Source organism: Pseudophryne corroboree, chromosome 3, assembly GCF_028390025.1.
Source record: "Pseudophryne corroboree isolate aPseCor3 chromosome 3, aPseCor3.hap2, whole genome shotgun sequence".
NCBI classification, from domain to species: domain Eukaryota; kingdom Metazoa; phylum Chordata; class Amphibia; order Anura; family Myobatrachidae; genus Pseudophryne; species Pseudophryne corroboree.
This window is the reverse complement of record NC_086446.1, coordinates 163,737,811-163,745,921: the sequence shown is the minus strand read 5'-3', so window position 1 is coordinate 163,745,921 and position 8,111 is coordinate 163,737,811.

Below are 8,111 nucleotides of genomic sequence, written 5' to 3'. Positions count from 1 at the left end.
CCTGGGGGCCACGGCCACAGCTGGGAAATCCAACCTTTTTACCCCAAGTTACATCTCAGCAGAAAAAGACACTGTCTTTTCAGCCTCAATCCTTCCGTTCCCATGTGGGCAAGCGGGCAAAAGGCCAGTCATATCTGCCCAGACATAGAGGAAAGGGAAGTAGACTGCAGCAGGCAGCCCCTTCCCAGGAAAAGAAGCCCTCCACCAGTGGGGGGGTAGTCTCAAGAGTCTCAGCGCGCAGTGGGATCACTCGCAAGTTGACCCCTAGATCATACACGTATTATCCCAGGGGTACAGATTGGAGAGTCGAGACATTTTTTCCTCGCAGGTTCCTGAAGCCTGCTTTACCAACGGCTCCCTCCGACAAGGAGGCAGCATTGAAAAAAAAAAAAAAAAAAAAAATTCACAAGCTATATTTCCAGCAGGTGATAATCAAAGTACCCCTCCTACAACAAGGAAAAGGGTATTAGTCCTCCACACTATATTGTGGTACTGAAGCCAGACGGCTTGGTGAGACATAGTCTAAATCTGAAATCTTTGAACACTTACATAAAAAGGTTCAAATCAAGATGGAGTCACTCAGAGCAGTGATAGAGAACCGGAAAAAAGGGGACTATATGGTGTCCCTGGACATCAAGGATTACCTCCATGTCCAAATTTGCCCTTCTCAACAAGGGTACCTCTGGTTCGTGATACAGAACTGTCAATATCAGTTTCAGACGCTGCCGTTGAATTATCCACGGCACCCCGGGCCTTTACCAAGGTAATGGCCGAAAAGATGATTCTTAAAAGAAGAAAGGCATCTAAATTATCCCTTACTTGGACGATATCCTGAAAGGGACAAGTTTCCAGAGAACAGTTGGAGGTCGGAAAAGAACTATCTAAAGTAGTTCTACGACAGCACGAGTGGATTCTAAATATTCCAAAAATCGCAGCTGTTTTCCGATGATACGTCTGCTGTTCCTAGGAATGATTCTGGGCATAGTCCAGAAAGAGGTATTTCTCCTGGAGGGGAAAGCCAGGGAGTTATCCGACCTAGTCAGAAACCTCCTAAATCCAGGCCAAGTATCAGTGCATCAATGCACAGGAGTCCTGGGAAAAATGGTGGCTTCTTACGAAGCGATTCCATTCGGCAGATCTCACGCAAAAACTTTTCAGGGGGATTTGCTGGACGAATGGTCCGGATCGCATCTTCAGATGCATCAGCGGATAACCCTGTCTCCAAGGACAAGGGTGTCTCTTCTGTGGGGGCTGCAGAGTGCTCATCTTCTAGAGGGCAGCACATTCAGCATTCAGGACTGTGTTCTGGTGACCACGGATGCCAGCCTGAGAGGCTGGGGAACAGTCACACAAGGAAGAAATTTCCAAGGAAGTGTGGTCAAGTCTGGAGATTTCTCTCCACATGAATATACTGGAGCTAAGGGCAATTTACGATGCTCTGAGCCTAGGAAGACCTCTGCTTCAAAGTCAACCGGTGCTGATCCAGTAGGACATCATCATGGCAGTCGCCCACGTAAACAGACGGGGCGGCACAAGAAGCAGGAGGGCAATGACAGCAAGGATTCTTCGCTGGGCGAAAGATCATGTGATAACACTGTCAGCAGTGTTCATTCCGGGAGTGGACAACTAGGAAGATTTCCTCAGCATAAATGAATTCCACCCGGAAAAGTGGGAACTTCATCTGGAAGTTTCCACATGTTTGTAAACCGTTGGGAAAGACCAAAGGTGGTTATGATGGCGTCCCACATGAAGCGCCAGGTCTAGAGACCCTCAGGAAATAGCTGGGACGCTCTGGTAACACCGTGGGTGTACCAGTCGGTGTATGTGTTCCCTCCTCTGCCTTTCATACCCAGTGTATGGAGAATGATAGGAAGGAGAGGAGTAAGAACTATACTCGTGGTTCCGGTTTGGGCCAAGAAGAACTTGGTACCCGGAACTTCAAGAGATACTAGAAAGGATCTTGATTCAGCAAGAATCATGTCTGTTCCATGACTTACCGCAGCTGCGTTGACGCCAGGGCGGGTGAACGCCGGATCCTAAGGGAAAAAGGCATTCCGGAAGAGGTCATCCCTACCCTGGTCAGAGCCAGGAAGGAGGTGACCGCACAACATTATCACCGCTTAGGTGAAAATATGTTCCATGGTGTGAGGCCAGGAAGGCTCCACGGAAGAATTTCAACTAGGTTAATTCCTACATTTCCTGCAAGCAGGAGTGTATATGGGTCTCAAATTGGGGTCCATTAAGGTTCAAATTTCGACCGGTCGATTTTCTTCCAGAAAGAAATTGGCTTCAGTTCCTGAAGTCCAGAAGTTGTTAAGGGAGTACTGCATATACAACCCCTTTTTGATGTCTCCAGTGGCACTGGGCGATCTCAACGTAGTTTGGGATTCCTAAAATCACATTGTTTTACACAACTCAAATCTGTGGATTTGATATATCTCACATGGAAAGTGACCATGCTGTTGGTCCTGGCCTCGGCCAGGCGAGTGTCAGAATTGGCGGCTTTATCTCACAAAGCCATATCTGATTGTCCATTCGGACAGAGCAAAGCTGTGGACTCGTCCCCAGTTTCTCCCTAAGGTGGTGTCAGCGTTTCACCTGAACCAGCTTATTGTGGTGCCTGCGGCTACTAGGGACTTGGAGGACTCCAAGTTGCTGGATGTTGTCAGGGCCCTGAAAATATAGTTTCCAGGTCGGCTGGAGTCAGGAAATCTGACTTGCTGTTTATCCTGTATGCACCCAACAAGCTGGGTGCTCCTGCTTCTAAGCAGACTATTGCTCGTTGGATTTGTAGTACAATTCAGCTTGCACATTCTGTGGCAGGCTTGCCACAGCAAAAAAATATGTAAATGCCCATTCCACAAGGAAGGTGGGCTCATCTTGGGCGGCTGCCCGAGGGGTCTCGGCATTACAACTCTGCCGAGCAGCTACGTGGTCGGGGGAGAACACGTTTGTAAAATTTTACAAATTTGATACCCTGGCAAAAGAGGACCTGGAGTTCTCTCATTCGGTGCTGCAGAGTCATCCGCACTCTCCCGCCCGTTTGGGAGCTTTGGTATAATCCCCATGGTCCTTTCAGGAACCCCAGCATCCACTAGGACGATAGAGAAAATAAGAATTTACTTACCGATAATTCTATTTCTCGGAGTCCGTAGTGGATGCTGGGCGCCCATCCCAAGTGCGGATTATTCTGCAATACTTGTACATAGTTATTGTTACAAAAATCGGGTTATTGTTGTAGGAAGCCGTCTTTCAGAGGCTCCTTTTTTTATCATACTGTTAACTGGGTTTAGATCACAAGTTGTACGGTGTGATTGGTGTGGCTGGTATGAGTCTTACCCGGGATTCAAAATCCTCCCTTATTGTGTACGCTCGTCCGGGCACAGTACCTAACTGGAGTCTGGAGGAGGGTCATAGGGGGAGGAGCCAGTGCACACCACCTGATCTGGAAAAGCTTTACTTTTTGTGCCCTGTCTCCTGCGGAGCCGCTATTCCCCATGGTCCTTTCAGGAACCCCAGCATCCACTACGGACTCCGAGAAATAGAATTATCGGTAAGTAAATTCTTATTTTACTTGCCTGGTGCCCTCCTAGGTACCTCAATAGCTCAAGGTCCAAAATAGCAAACAGATGGGCGGCACTCAGAAATGATATCAGACAACAAGCAGGGTAAGGCGACGTTTCGAAAAAGGGTGTTTTAGGTGCCTCAATTGCACGACTTGCAGAGCTCTCACCACTGGTAAATTTTTTTGTAACCCTTTCAGTGGTAGAAAATATTTCATTCAGCACAGGGTCACATGTACAACTAAATTTAGCATTTATATGATCACTTGCCCATGTGGCCTTAACTATGTTGGCAAATCCGACCGCACGCTTCGCGAGAGGATTGCCAATCATAGATTTGCCATTAGGAATGCTTTAGCAACCGGTCGGAGTGACCAACCAGTTGCGCGTCACTTCTTACAGACAAAACACAGTGTTGCCTGTTTAAAATACATGATTATCGATCATGAATCACTGAGACAGCGTGGCGGCGATAGATTGCTTAGACTGTTACAGAAAGAATCCAGGTGGATTCACGAGTTACAAACACTTGCCCCCCGGGGACTTAATGAAACCCTGGGATTGCATTGCTTTCTTTAAATGAATCTCTACAAGGTATTCTTTGTTGCATTATTGGTGTGCCGTTCATGCACTTGGTATGCTTCGCTTTTGCTGCTAAACTTATCCTTAATGTTGCCATCTACTATTATGGCTAGGTACCAGTTTTCCTGTTCCAAACTGCTGCAGTATGTTTTTAAATGTTACTATCGATTGTTTATGTCTGTATGTTACTTTGTTATTGTTTTTATTTGTGACACTTAGATCAGTGTTTTTTCTGATCATGTCTGAAACTGTGAAGTTTTGATTACAGTTGCCCCGGTTACGCGTCGAGCGGTGATGACGTCATTTGTGGGCGTCTGCACTCGCGTCCCGCGCCGGAGCTGTTTGACACGCTTTGGTAAGCATATATAAGGTTCGTGTTTCATTGTTTACATTGTCCAGATGAAGTAGTAAATACTTCAAAACGTCGCCTTACCCTGCTTGTTGTCTGATATCATTTCTGAGTGCTGCCCATCTGTTTGCTATTTTGGACCTTGAGCTATTGAGGTACCTAGGAGGGCACCAGGCAAGTAAATGCTGTTACTATGGAGTGCTGCCACAACCACTGTTTATATTGGACCTCTGGTCTGCAGGGACTGAGATTCTTGGCTTAAGCACCCTATTTTGATTAAGTGTGAGCTTCACTACATCAGTGTGTCGGTCAGCTTTTTTTCATGGATGAAATGAATACTGCAGCTGGGATGGAATCTGTGGACACTGTTAACCTTGCACTGCTAACACAGGGGACTATGCTAACCTTTTCTGAGGTGGAAGCCGAATCCATTCTCTTAGAGCAAGCTTTAAATGATGAGGAAGATGCACAGCCCATTGAATCCCTGTACAAAGATTGGCTTAGGTTAAAGCAAAAAGAAGTGGACTACCGATATCATGCAATCACATTAAGTGATTACTACAAAGAAAAACGGATCCCTCGCGGGTTCCGTATCCGTAATACACCTACGATTGGTAGGTTTAATACCACTTTTTGCAAGCGCTGGATAGCGATATTAAATAAGTGCAGCTTTGATTTGCTGCTATTGGTTATAGAAGAGTCATCAAGAGAGCTATCCATAGCACGTGATAAGATAGCCGCATTTGAAGCTAAATTTAAACTGACACTTGTTGCCGACACCAAGAACAACTGGTTGGAGAAACTGGAAGGACAGGTTACTACCTACAGAAGAGAACTTATCCAGTTCAAGCGTCAAAAGTTAGCTAAAGTAAATGCCGATTACGAGCAGAACCGGGTATATCTCTGGGCATGCGGTACCCATAATGAAAGACAGCAAAGATTCCGTCAAAGAAATTATAAACAGCTATGGCAGTCCGATTCTTCAGGTGACAGGAATACTAACAGCGACTCCGATGTAATATCTGACAACCAAGCCTCCGGTTTTAATTCCCCTTTAGGGGCACGTACCCGCCGGGCTGTCGGCGGAAAAGGAGGTGGACGCGGCGAGGCGGCCAATGTAAAAGAGCGTGGTCGAGGGCGTGTGGGCAGACCCCCCCTATCCAGGAGGAAATAATTTTCAATCTTTCTACCAATACTTTGACCTCTACTGAGGTGCGTGTTTTAAGCAAAGGACTCTCATTTGTGCCGACGGTGCATTTCTCTTCACACCAATGGGAAATAGAGAAATATAAACTGAATCGTCAGCTTAAATTACACGAACACTTCAATGGAACTAAAAACATCACCACTAATACATCTGTGGAATCTTTACCACCCCAACTGGCCAGGCATCAGAGACGCAGCCATTTTGATCCTATTTCATACAATCCGTCTATTAAGACTTATGGTAGAATGTTAAGTGAGTCAGTCACCAAACAGGTGGGGTCTGACTCGATTGCTGCGGTTAGAAACAACTTGAGTAGAGATAAATTTCAAGTGCTAAGGGATTTGTCCAGTTATACTGATATCACAATTCGCGCGGGGGTATTGTGATTCAGAATTTGTCTGATTATAAAGCTGAGCTAGAACGCCAATTGTGTGATACCAGTGTTTACAGGTTATTAGTGGGAGATACCACTCGTGAATTCTCTAAATTGCTGTACAATAAATTACTGCTTGCATCGCAAACTGGTGTCATCTCTGAAACCCTCATGAAGGCATTATTTATTGAGACACCTATGGTACCGGTGCTTTATGCATTGCCAAAAGTGCATAAATCTTTAGTCCATCCGCCCGTGCGCCCTATAATTTCGGCCCGTGATGGTTTGTTTCAGTGAGTCTCTACCTTTTTGGATGCTATGCTGCAACCCTGCATTGTGGTTAATGATAGATATCTGTTAGATACTACTTCATTTCTTAACAAATTGAAATCTTTGGGTAAAATCCCTGTAGGTTGTTTGCTTTGCAGTATCGACATCTCAAGTCTATATACAGTGATCCCTAACGATGAAGGGCTTAGTGCAGTTAGAAAATTGATCAGTGATAACCCCTCATACCAAGGTCCAGATGTAGACTTTTTTCTGGATTTATTGCAGATGGTGCTTACATTTAATTATTTTATGTTTGATGGCAAATTTTATTTGCAGACTTCCGGTTGTGCGATGGGGTCCCCTGTGGCCCCATCATATGCTAATACTTACATGTTCATAGCAGAACAGGAAATTTTCTTTGACAATCCACTTTTTTCCGAGTCTATTTTATTTTTTGTCAGATACATAGACGATCTATTTATTATTTGGGACAATACCCATGAGTCATTGGTTGAGAGACTTGAGACACATAATTCCACTGGACACCCGATCCAATTCACAGCTCTGATTGTGTCAGCTATCTAGATGTTTTGGTCCGTTTGGTTGACGGATATTTAGTTACTGAATTATACCAAAAACCGACTGATAGGAACACCATTCTTCACTCAAATAGCTGCCATCCTAAAACACTAAAATTTGGTTTACCCTACTCACAGTTTTTAAGGGCAGTCCGGTTCTGTAGCAATATTAATACTGCTAGTGCTCAGATCGACCGCATGATTGATAAATTTGTGCAGAGGGGTTATGAACTGAAGTCTCTACAGTGGGCTAAACTAAAGGCTCTGAGTTGTGATAGAGATACACTCTTGTCTCCTAAGACATCTTTGCCCAAGAACAAGAGATTACCATGGATTAACCATTTTAATACTCTGAGTGGTAATATTTCACACACTGCTAAGAAACTATGGCCCATCGTTTGCACGGACACCAGTCTACGACTACAGGAGACATCCATTATGGAACAAAACTGACTGAACTGATCGCAGTTGCCGAGTAAGTGTGGAGCTACTCAGAAACTGCTAAGAAGTGTCTATTCGCAATTTTGCTAATCTTTCGTTCGCAATTTTGATAAGCTAAGATTCACTCCCAGTAGGCGGCGGCTTAGCGTGTGCAAAGCTGCTAAAAGCCGCTTGCGAGCGAACAACTCGGAATGAGGGCCATGGTTTTGCCCAATTGCTAACAAAGTTCCTGCTGCGATCAACTCAGAATTACCCCCCCCTATTCCGCTTCAGTTTCAGTTTAGTTAAAATAGCAAAACTGTAACTACAGTAACTCGTATGCTGGGGTCCGCCCAGCATACTAATACAATTGTGATCGCATTGCTGAATAAGGGAAGCCCCCTGGCAGCACCATTTTCGTTGTAGCAGCGGCACCCCGAAAAAGGCCCAGACCCGCCCCCGTTACCGACACCATGCCCCTACAACGCCGCGTCGCTGCCCCCTGCCAATCAGGCAGAGGCTTTCGCAACAATGCGATTGTATTTGCCGAACTGCATACAGAACGGACCCTGCGCGTGTGCACTGTCCCCGATTTTGGCATAATGTGGTCGCATATTCTACCCATACTGAATAAGGCCGCGTGTTCAGCCTCTTAAAATATCCACAGCCAGACTTGTATGTATTATGCCATCCATATCAAGATAAGTGCCACTGTTGGTAAAAAAAATAAAGAAATAAACCCCACGAACATCTTTCACTTAAATACCCC